Here is a 14,829-nt window from a genome sequence, read left to right as displayed (position 1 = left end):
ACTTTCTACTCACTACTCTACTCACTACTCTACTCACTACTCTGCTCACTACTCACTACTCACTACTCTCCACTCACTACTCTGCACTCACTACTCACTACTCTGCACTCACTACTCACTACTCTACTCACTACTATACTCACTACTAACTACTCTACTCACTACTCAACTCACTACTCTACTCACTACTAACTACTCTACTCATTACTCTACTCACTACTCTACTCACTACTCACTACTCTGCACTCACTACTCACTGCTCACTACTCTCTACTCACTACTCTGCACTCACTACTCACTACTCTACTCACTACTCTACTCACTACTAACTACTCTACTCACTACTCTACTCACTACTCTACTCACTACTCTACTCACTACTAACTACTCACTACTAACTACTCTACTCACTACTCTACTCACTACTCTACTCACTACTCTGCACGCACTACTCACTACTCACTACTCTCTACTCACTACTCACTACTCTGCACTCACTACTCACTACTCTACTCACTACTCTACTCACTACTAACTACTCTACTCACTACTCTACTCACTACTCTACTCACTACTCTACTCACTACTCACTACTCTACTCACTACTCTGCACTCACTACTCACTACTCTACTCACTACTCACTACCCTACTCACTACTCTACTCACTACTCTGCACTCACTACTCACTACTCTACTCACTACTCACTACTCTACTCACTACTCACTAGTCACTACTCTACTCACTACTCTGCACTCACTACTCACCTCACTACTCACTACTCTACTCACTACTCTACTCACTACTCACTACTCTACTCACTACTCTACTCACTACTCACTACTAACTACTCTACTCACTACTCTACTCACTACTCTACTCACTACTAACTACTCTACTCACTACTCTACTCACTACTCTACTCACTACTCACTACTCAGCACTCACTACTCACTACTCACTACTCACTACTCTCTACTCACTACTCTGCACTCACTACTCTACTCACTACTAACTACTCTACTCGCTACTCTACTCACTACTCTACTCACTACTCTACTCACTACTCACTACTCTGCACTCGCTACTCACTACTCTACTCACTACTCTACTCACTACTCAACTCACTACTCTACTCACTATTCTACTCACTACTCACTACTCTACTCACTACTCTAATCACTACTCACTACTCTACTCACTACACTACTCACTACTCTGCACTCACTACTCACTACTCTGCTCACTACTCACTACTCTCCACTCACTACTCTACTCACTACTCACTACTCTACTCACTACTTTCTACTCAATACTCTACTCACTACTCACTACTCTACTCACTACTCTACTCACTACTCTGCACTCACTACTCACTACTCTGCACTCACTACTCACTACTCTACTCTCTACTCTATTCACTACTAACTACTCTACTCACTACTCTACTCACTACTCTACTCACTACTAACTACTCTACTCATTACTCTACTCACTACTCTACTCACTACTCTACTCACTACTAACTACTCACTACTAACTACTCTACTCACTACTCTACTCACTACTCTACTCACTACTCTGCACGCACTACTCACTACTCACTACTCTCTACTCTGCACTCACTAACTCACTACTCTCTACTCACTACTCACTGCTCTGCACTCACTACTCACTACTCTACTCACTACTAACTACTAACTACTCTACTCACTACTCTACTCACTACTCTACTCACTACTCTACTCACTACTAACTACTCACTACTAACTACTCTACTCACTACTCTACTCACTACTCTACTCACTACTCTGCACGCACTACTCACTACTCACTACTCTCTACTCACTACTCACTACTCTGCACTCACTACTCACTACTCTACTCACTACTCTACTCACTACTAACTACTCTACTCACTACTCTACTCACTACTCTACTCACTACTCACTACTCTACTCACTACTCTGCACTCACTACTCACTACTCTACTCACTACTCACTACCCTACTCACTACTCTACTCACTACTCTGCACTCACTACTCACTACTCTACTCACTACTCACTACTCTACTCACTACTCTACTCACTACTCTGCACTCACTACTCACTACTCTACTCACTACTCACTAGTCACTACTCTACTCACTACTCTGCACTCACTACTCACCTCACTACTCTACTCACTACTCACTACTCTACTCACTACTCACTACTCTACTCACTACTCTACTCACTACTAACTACTCTACTCACTACTCTACTCACTACTCTACTCACTACTAACTACTCGACTCACTAGTCTACTCACTACTCACTACTCAGCACTCATTACTCACTACTCACTACTCTCTACTCACTACTCTGCACTCACTACTCTACTCACTACTAACTACTCTACTCGCTACTCTACTCACTACTCTACTCACTACTCTACTCACTACTCTACTCACTACTCAACTCACTACTCTACTCACTACTCTACTCACTACTCACTACTCTACTTACTACTCTACTCACTACTCACTACTCTACTCACTACACTACTCACTACTCTGCACTCACTACTCACTACTCTGCTCACTACTCACTACTCACTACTCTCCACTCACTACTCTACTCACTACTCACTACTCTACTCACTACTTTCTACTCACTACTCACTACTCTACTCACTACTCACTACTCTACTCACTACTCTGCACTCACTACTCACTACTCTGCACTCACTACTCACTACTCTACTCACTACTCTACTCACTACTAACTACTCTACTCACTACTCTACTCACTACTAACTACTCTACTCATTACTCTACTCACTACTCTACTCACTACTCACTACTCTGCACTCACTACTCACTACTCTCTACTCACTACTCACTACTCTGCACTCACTACTCACTACTCTACTCACTACTCTACTCACTACTAACTACTCTACTTGCTACTCTACTCACTACTCTACTCACTACTCTACTCACTACTAACTACTCACTACTAACTACTCTACTCACTACTCTACTCACTACTCTACTCACTACTCTGCACGCACTACTCACTACTCACTACTCTCTACTCACTACTCACTACTCTGCACTCACTACTCTACTCACTACTCTACTCACTACTAACTACTCTACTCACTACTCTACTCACTACTCACTACTCTACTCACTACTCACTACTCTACTCACTACTCTGCACTCACTACTCACTACTCTACTCACTACTCACTACCCTACTCACTACTCTACTCACTACTCTGCACTCACTACTCACTACTCTACTCACTACTCTACTCACTACTCACTAGTCACTACTCTACTCACTACTCTGCACTCACTACTCACCTCACTACTCACTACTCTACTCACTACTCACTACTCTACTCACTACTCACTACTCTACTCACTACTCTACTCACTACTAACTACTCTACTCACTACTCTACTCACTACTAACTACTCTACTCACTGCTCTACTCACTACTCACTACTCAGCACTCACTACTCACTACTCACTACTCACTACTCTCTACTCACTACTCTGCACTCACTACTCTACTCACTACTAACTACTCTACTCGCTACTCTACTCACTACTCTACTCACTACTCACTACTCTGCACTCGCTACTCACTACTCTACTCACTACTCTACTCACTATTCAACTCACTACTCTACTCACTATTCTACTCACTACTCACTACTCTACTCACTACTCACTACTCACTACACTACTCACTACTCTGCACTCACTACTCACTACTCTGCTCACTACTCACTACTCTCCACTCTCTACTCTACTCACTACTCACTACTCTACTCACTACTTTCTACTCAATACTCTACTCACTACTCTACTCACTACTCACTACTCTACTCACTACTCTGCACTCACTACTTTACTCACTACTCTACTCTACTCACCTCACTACTCTACTCACTACTCTACTCACTACTCACTACTCTACTCACTACTCTACTCACTACTCTGCACTCACTACTCACTACTCACCTCACTACTCTACTCACTACTCACTACTCTACTCACTACTCTACTCACTACTCACTACTCTGCACTCACTACTCACTACTCTACTCACTACTCTACTCACTACTAACTACTCTACTCATTACTCTACTCACTACTCTACTCACTACTCACTACTCTGCACTCACTACTCACTAACTCACTACTCTCTACTCACTACTCACTACTCTGCACTCACTACTCACTACTCTACTCACTACTCTACTCACTACTAACTACTCTACTCACTACTCTACTCACTACTCTACTCACTACTCTACTCACTACTAACTACTCACTAATAACTACTCTACTCACTACTCTACTCACTACTCTGCACGCACTACTCACTACTCACTACTCTCTACTCACTACTCACTACTCTGCACTCACTACTCACTACTCTACTCACTACTCTACTCACTACTAACTACTCTACTCACTACTCTACTCACTACTCACTACTCTACTCACTACTCACTACTCTACTCACTACTCTGCACTCACTACTCACTACTCTACTCACTACTCTACTCACTACTCACTACCCTACTCACTACTCTACTCACTACTCTGCACTCACTACTCACTACTCTACTCACTACTCTACTCACTACTCACTAGTCACTACTCTACTCACTACTCTGCACTCACTACTCACCTCACTACTCACTACTCTACTCACTACTCACTACTCTGCACTCACTACTCACTACTCTACTCACTACTCTACTCACTACTCACTACTCTACTCACTACTCTACTCACTACTCTACTCATTACTCTACTCACTACTCACTACTCACTACTCTGCTCACTACTCACTACTCTACTCACTACTCTCCACTCACTACTCACTACTCTGCACTCACTACTCACTACTCTGCACTCACTACTCACTACTCTACTCTACTCACTACTCTACTCACTACTCTACTCACTACTAACTACTCTACTCATTACTCTACTCACTACTCTACTCACTACTCTGCACTCACTACTCACTACTCTGCACTCACTACTCACTACTCTACTCACTACTAACTACTCTACTCACTACTCTACTCACTACTCTACTCACTACTCTACTCACTACTAACTACTCTACTCACTACTCTACTCACTACTCTGCATGCACTACTCACTACTCTCTGCTCACTACTCACTACTCTGCACTCACTACTCACTACTCTACTCACTACTAACTACTCTACTCACTACTCTACTCACTACTCTACTCACTACTCTACTCACTACTCTACTCACTACTCTACTCACTACTCACTACTCTGCACTCACTACTCACTACTCTACTCACTACTCTACTCACTACTCACTACTCTACTCACTACTCTACTCACTACTCTGCACTCACTACTCACTACTCTACTCACTACTCACTACTCTACTCACTAGTCACTACTCTACTCACTACTCTGCACTCACTACTCACCTCACTACTCACTACTCTACTCACTACTCACTACTCTACTCACTACTCACTACTCTACTCACTACTCTACTCACTACTCTACTCACTATTAACTACTCTACTCACTACTCTACTCACTACTCACTACTCTACTCACTACTCTACTCACTACTCTACTCACTACTCTACTCACTACTCACTACTCTGTACTCACTACTCACTACTCTCTACCCACTACTCACTACTCTGCACTCACTACTCTACTCACTACTAACTACTCTACTCACTACTCTACTCACTACTCTACTCACTACTCACTACTCTGCACTCGCTACTCACTACTCACTACTCTGGAGAAGTGTGGCTCAATGGTTAGAGCAGGAAGACCTCGATGCAGAGCTCTGGCCAGGGACCAGGGTTCGATTCCTGCCTTAGCAGGTCTCCGGCTCATTAATTCCCCAGACTGGATATTCTCGCCTCAGTGCCTGTTCTGATCATGGGTCCCACGCTGCAACTCTGGGCAATAGCTTGCTTAGTCTCCACAACGGCCCCAAAAGCGCTGGGATGCCTGGCTGCACCTGGGGGGTGCCCAGGAGTAGACATTTCCCAGGAAAGCCAGGAAGGGTTCCTAAGCGGTATAGGGACAGCGCCGGGACACCTCCGGTGGAGGTAGCTGTGCGCTTTACAAATTCCGACATTTACATTTTTACATTTACTCTACTCACTACTCAACTCACTACTCTACTCACTATTCTACTCACTACTCACTACTCTACTTACTACTCTACTCACTACTCACTACTCTACTCACTACACTACTCACTACTCTGCACTCACTACTCACTACTCTGCTCACTACTCACTACTCTCCACTCACTACTCTACTCACTACTCACTACTTTCTACTCACTACTCTACTCACTACTCACTACTCTACTCACTACTCCCTACTCTACTCACTACTCACTACTCTGCACTCACTACTCACTACTCTACGCACTACTCTACTCACTACCCACTACTCTACTCACTACTCACTACTCTACTCACTACTCTACTCACTACTCTGCACTCACTACTCACTACTCTACTCACTACTCACTACTCTACTCACTACTCACTACTCTACTCACTACTCTACTCACTACTCTACTCACTACTCTACTCACTACTCACTACTCTGCTCACTACTCACTACTCTCCACTCACTAATCACTACTCTGCACTCACTACTCACTACTCTGCACTCACTACTCACTACTCTACTCACTACTAACTACTCTACTCACTACTCTACTCACTACTCTACTCACAACTCTACTCACTACTCACTACTCTACTCACTACTCACTACTCTACTCACTACTCACTACTCTGCACTCACTACTCACTACTCTACTCACTACTCTACTCACTACTCACTACTCTACTCACTACTCTGCACTCACTACTCACTACTCTACTCACTACTCACTACTCTACTCACTACTCACTAGTCACTACTCTACTCACTACTCTGCACTCACTACTCACCTCATTACTCACTACTCTACTCACTACTCACTACTCACTACTTTACTCACTACTCTACTCACTACTCTACTCACTACTCTACTCACTATTAACTACTCTATTCACTACTCACCTCACTACTCTACTCACTACTCTACTCACTACTCTACTCACTACTCACTACTCACTACTCTACGCACTACTCTACTCACTACTCTACTCACTACTCTACTCACTACTCTGCACTCACTACTCACTACTCTACTCACTACTCACTACTCTACTCACTACTCACTACTCACTACTCTACTCACTACTCACTACTCTGCTCACTACTCACTACTCTCCACTCACTACTCTGCACTCACTACTCACTACTCTGCACTCACTACTCACTACTCTACTCACTACTCTACTCACTACTCTACTCACTACTAACTACTCTACTCACTACTCTACTCACTACTCTACTCACTACTAACTACTCTACTCATTACTCTACTCACTACTCTACTCACTACTCACTACTCTGCACTCACTACTCACTGCTCACTACTCTTTACTCACTACTCACTACTCTGCACTCACTACTCACTACTCTACTCACTACTAACTACTCTACTCACTACTCTACTCACTACTCTACTCACTACTCTACTCACTACTAACTACTCACTACTAACTACTCTACTCACTACTCTACTCACTACTCTACTCACTACTCTACTCACTACTCTGCACGCACTACTCACTACTCTCTACTCACTACTCACTACTCTGCACTCACTACTCACTACTCTACTCACTACTCTACTCACTACTCTACTCACTACTCACTACTCTACTCACTACTCTGCACTCACTACTCACTACTCTACTCACTACTCTACTCACTACTCACTACTCTACTCACTACTCTGCACTCACTACTCACTACTCTACTCACTACACACTAGTCACTACTCTACTCACGACTCTGCACTCACTACTCACCTCACTACTCTACTCACTACTCACTACTCTACTCACTACTCTACTCACTACTCTACTCACTACTAACTACTCTACTCACTACTCTACTCACTACTCTACTCACTACTAACTACTCTACTCACTACTCTACTCACTACTCACTACTCAGCACTCACTACTCACTACTCACTACTCTCTACTCACTACTCTGCACTCACTACTCTACTCACTACTAACTACTCTACTCGCTACTCTACTCACTACTCTACTCACTACTCTACTCACTACTCTACTCACTACTCAACTCACTACTCTACTCACTATTCTACTCACTACTCACTACTCTACTCACTACTCTACTCACTACTCACTACTCTACTCACTACACTACTCACTACTCTGCACTCACTACTCACTACTCTGCTCACTACTCACTACTCTCCACTCACTACTCTACTCACTACTCACTACTCTACTCACTACTTTCTACTCACTACTCACTACTCTACTCACTACTCACTACTCTACTCACTACTCTGCACTTACTACTCACTACTCTGCACTCACTACTCACTACTCTACTCACTACTCTACTCACTACTAACTACTCTACTCACTACTCTACTCACTACTCTACTCACTACTAACTACTCTACTCACTACTCTACTCACTACTCACTACTCTGCACTCACTACTCACTACTCTCTACTCACTACTCACTACTCTGCACTCACTACTCACTACTCTACTCACTACTCTACTCACTACTAACTACTCTACTTGCTACTCTACTCACTACTCTACTCACTACTCTACTCACTACTAACTACTCACTACTAACTACTCTACTCACTACTCTACTCACTACTCTACTCACTACTCTGCACGCACTACTCACTACTCACTACTCTCTACTCACTACTCACTACTCTGCACTCACTACTCTACTCACTACTCTACTCACTACTAACTACTCTACTCACTACTCTACTCACTACTAACTACTCTACTCACTACTCACTACTCTACTCACTACTCTGCACTCACTACTCACTACTCTACTCACTACTCACTACCCTACTCACTACTCTACTCACTACTCTGCACTCACTACTCACTACTCTACTCACTACTCACTACTCTACTCACTACTCTGCACTCACTACTCACCTCACTACTCACTACTCTACTCACTACTCACTACTCTACTCACTACTCACTACTCTACTCACTACTCTACTCACTACTAACTACTCTACTCACTACTCTACTCACTACTAACTACTCTACTCACTACTCTACTCACTACTCTACTCACTACTCACTACTCAGCACTCACTACTCACTACTCACTACTCACTACTCTCTACTCACTACTCTGCACTCACTACTCTACTCACTACTAACTACTCTACTCGCTACTCTACTCACTACTCTACTCACTACTCACTACTCTGCACTTGCTACTCACTACTCTACTCACTACTCTACTCACTATTCAACTCACTACTCTACTCACTATTCTACTCACTACTCACTACTCTACTCACTACTCTACTCACTACTCACTACTCTACTCACTACACTACTCACTACTCTGCACTCACTACTCACTACTCTGCTCACTACTCACTACTCACTACTCTCCACTCACTACTCTACTCACTACTCACTACTCTACTCACTACTTTCTACTCAATACTCTACTCACTACTCACTACTCTACTCACTACTCACTACTCTACTCACTACTCTGCACTCACTACTTTACTCACTACTCTACTCTACTCACCTCACTACTCTACTCACTACTCACTACTCTACTCACTACTCTACTCACTACTCTGCACTCACTACTCACCTCACTACTCTACTAACTACTCACTACCCTACTCACGACTCTACTCACTACTCACTACTCTACTCACTACTCTGCACTCACTACTTTACTCACTACTCTACTCTACTCACCTCACTACTCTACTCACTACTCACTACTCTACTCACTACTCTACTCACTACTCTGCACTCACTACTCACTACTCTACTCACTACTCACTACCCTACTCACTACTCTACTCACTACTCTGCACTCACTACTCACTACTCTACTCACTACTCACTACTCTACTCACTACTCACTAGTCACTACTCTACTCACTACTCTGCACTCACTACTCACCTCACTACTCACTACTCTACTCACTACTCACTACTCTGCACTCACTACTCACTACTCTACTCACTACTCTACTCACTACTCACTACTCTGCACTCACTACTCACTACTCTACTCACTACTCTACTCACTACTAACTACTCTACTCATTACTCTACTCACTACTCTACTCACTACTCACTACTCTGCACTCACTACTCACTAACTCACTACTCTCTACTCACTACTCTGCACTCACTACTCACTACTCTACTCACTACTCTACTCACTACTAACTACTCTACTCACTACTCTACTCACTACTCTACTCACTACTAACTACTCACTAATAACTACTCTACTCACTACTCTACTCACTACTCTACTCACTACTCTGCACGCACTACTCACTACTCACTACTCTCTACTCACTACTCACTACTCTGCACTCACTACTCACTACTCTACTCACTACTCTACTCACTACTAACTACTCTACTCACTACTCTACTCACTACTCACTACTCTACTCACTACTCTACTCACTACTCTGCACTCACTACTCACTACTCTACTCACTACTCACTACCCTACTCACTACTCTACTCACTACTCTGCACTCACTACTCACTACTCTACTCACTACTCACTACTCTACTCACTACTCACTAGTCACTACTCTACTCACTACTCTGCACTCACTACTCACCTCACTACTCACTACTCTACTCACTACTCACTACTCTGCACTCACTACTCACTACTCTACTCACTACTCTACTCACTACTCACTACTCTACTCACTACTCTACTCATTACTCTACTCATTACTCTACTCACTACTTACTACTCACTACTCTGCTCACTACTCACTACTCTACTCACTACTCACTACTCTCCACTCACTACTCACTACTCTGCACTCACTACTCACTACTCTGCACTCACTACTCACTACTCTACTCACTACTAACTACTCTACTCACTACTCTACTCACTACTCTACTCACTACTAACTACTCTACTCATTACTCTACTCACTACTCTACTCACTACTCTGCACTCACTACTCACTACTCTGCACTCACTACTCACTACTCTACTCACTACTAACTACTCTACTCACTACTCTACTCACTACTCTACTCACTACTCTACTCACTACTAACTACTCTACTCACTACTCTACTCACTACTCTGCATGCACTACTCACTACTCTCTACTCACTACTCACTACTCTGCACTCACTACTCACTACTCTACTCACTACTAACTACTCTACTCACTACTCTACTCACTACTCTACTCACTACTCTACTCACTACTCACTACTCTACTCACTACTCTACTCACTACTCACTACTCTGCACTCACTACTCACTACTCTACTCACTACTCTACTCACTACTCACTACTCTACTCACTACTCTACTCACTACTCTGCACTCACTACTCACTACTCTACTCACTACTCACTACTCTACTCACTACTCACTAGTCACTACTCTACTCACTACTCTGCACTCACTACTCACCTCACTACTCACTACTCTACTCACTACTCTACTCACTACTCACTACTCTACTCACTACTCTACTCACTATTAACTACTCTATTCACTACTCTACTCACTACTCTACTCACTACTCACTACTCTACTCACTACTCTACTCACTACTCTACTCACTACTCTACTCACTACTCACTACTCTGTACTCACTACTCACTACTCACTACTCTCTACCCACTACTCACTACTCTGCACTCACTACTCTACTCACTACTAACTACTCTACTCACTACTCTACTCACTACTCTACTCACTTCTCACTACTCTGCACTCGCTACTCACTACTCACTACTCTGGAGAAGTGTGGCTCAATGGTTAGAGCAGGCAGACCTCGATGCAGAGCTCTGGCCAGGGACCAGGGTTCGATTCCTGCCTTAGCAGGTCTCCGGCTCATTAATTCCCCAGACTGGATATTCTCGCCTCAGTGCCTGTTCTGATCATGGGTCCCACGCTGCAACTCTGGGCAATAGCTTGCCTAGTCTCCACAACGGCCCCAAAAGCGCTGGGATGCCTGGCTGCACCTGGGGGGTGCCCAGGAGTAGACATTTCCCAGGAAAGCCAGGAAGGGTTCCTAAGCGGTATAGGGACAGCGCCGGGACACCTCCGGTGGAGGTAGCTGTGCGCTTTACAAATTCCGACATTTACATTTTTACATTTACTCTACTCACTACTCTACTCACTACTCAACTCACTACTCTACTCACTATTCTACTCACTACTCACTACTCTACTCACTACTCTACTCACTACTCACTACTCTACTCACTACACTACTCACTACTCTGCACTCACTACTCACAACTCTGCTCACTACTCACTACTCTCCACTCACTACTCTACTCACTACTCACTACTCTACTCACTACTTTCTACTCACTACTCTACTCACTACTCTACTCACTACTCACTACTTTACTCACTACTCACTACTCTGCACTCACTACTCACTACTCTACGCACTACTCTACTCACTACCCACTACTCTACTCACTACTCACTACTCTACTCACTACTCTGCACTCACTACTCACTACTCTACTCACTACTCACTACTCACTACTCACTACTCTACTCACTACTCTACTCACTACTCTACTCACTACTCTACTCACTACTCACTACTCTGCTCACTACTCACTACTCTCCACTCACTACTCACTACTCTGCACTCACTACTCACTACTCTACTCACTACTAACTACTCTACTCACTACTCTACTCACTACTCTACTCACAACTCTACTCACTACTCACTACTCTACTCACTACTCACTACTCACTACTCTGCACTCACTACTCACTACTCTACTCACTACTCACTACTCTACTCACTACTCTGCACTCACTACTCATTACTCTACTCACTACTCACTACTCTACTCACTACTCACTAGTCACTACTCTACTCACTACTCTGCACTCACTACTCACCTCATTACTCACTACTCTACTCACTACTCACTACTCACTACTCTACTCACTACTCTACTCACTACTCTACTCACTACTCTACTCACTATTAACTACTCTATTCACTACTCTACTCACTACTCACCTCACTACTCTACTCACTACTCTACTCACTACTCTACTCACTACTCACTACTCACTACTCTACGCACTACTCTACTCACTACTCTACTCACTACTCACTACTCTACTCACTACTCTGCACTCACTACTCACTACTCTACTCACTACTCACTACTCTACTCACTACTCACTACTCTACTAACTACTCTACTCACTACTCACTACTCTGCTCACTACTCACTACTCTCCACTCACTACTCTGCACTCACTACTCACTACTCTGCACTCACTACTCACTACTCTACTCACTACTCTACTCACTACTAACTACTCTACTCACTACTCTACTCACTACTCTACTCACTACTAACTACTCTACTCATTACTCTACTCACTACTCTACTCACTACTCACTACTCTGCACTCACTACTCACTGCTCACTACTCTTTACTCACTACTCACTACTCTGCACTCACTACTCACTACTCTACTCACTACTCTACTCACTACTAACTACTCTACTCACTACTCTACTCACTACTCTACTCACTACTAACTACTCACTAATAACTACTCTACTCACTACTCTACTCACTACTCTACTCACTACTCTGCACGCACTACTCACTACTCACTACTCTCTACTCACTACTCACTACTCTGCACTCACTACTCACTACTCTACTCACTACTAACTACTCTACTCACTACTCTACTCACTACTCTACTCACTACTCACTACTCTACTCACTACTCACTACTCTACTCACTACTCTGCACTCACTACTCACTACTCTACTCACTACTCTACTCACTACTCACTACCCTACTCACTACTCTACTCACTACTCTGCACTCACTACTCACTACTCTACTCACTACTCACTACTCTACTCACTACTCACTACTCACTACTCACTAATCTCTACTCACTACTCTGGACTCACTACTCTACTCACTACTAACTACTCTACTCACTACTCTACTCACTACTCTACTCACTACTCACTACTCTGCACTCGCTACTCACTACTCTACTCACTACTCAACTCACTACTCTACTCACTATTCTACTCACTACTCACTACTGTACTCACTACTCTACTCACTACTCACTACTCTACTCACTACACTACTCACTACTCTCCACTCACTACTCTACTCACTACTCTACTCACTACTTTCTACTCAATACTCTACTCACTACTCACTACTCTACTCACTACTCACTACTCTACTCACTACTCTGCACTCACTACTCACTACTCTGCACTCACTACTCACTACTCTACTCACTACTAACTACTCTACTCACTACTCTACTCACTACTCTACTCACTACTAACTACTCTACTCATTACTCTACTCACTACTCTACTCACTACTCTACTCACTACTAACTACTCACTACTAACTACTCTACTCACTACTCTACTCACTACTCTACTCACTACTCTGCACGCACTACTCACTACTCACTACTCTCTACTCACTACTCACTACTCTGCACTCACTACTCACTAACTCACTACTCTCTACTCACTACTCTGCACTCACTACTCACTACTCTACTCACTACTAACTACTCTACTCACTACTCTACTCACTACTCT

The sequence above is a fragment of the Lissotriton helveticus genome, chromosome 9 (genome assembly GCF_964261635.1).
Source record: "Lissotriton helveticus chromosome 9, aLisHel1.1, whole genome shotgun sequence".
Lineage (NCBI taxonomy): Eukaryota > Metazoa > Chordata > Amphibia > Caudata > Salamandridae > Lissotriton > Lissotriton helveticus.
This window is presented reverse-complemented; position numbering follows the sequence as displayed.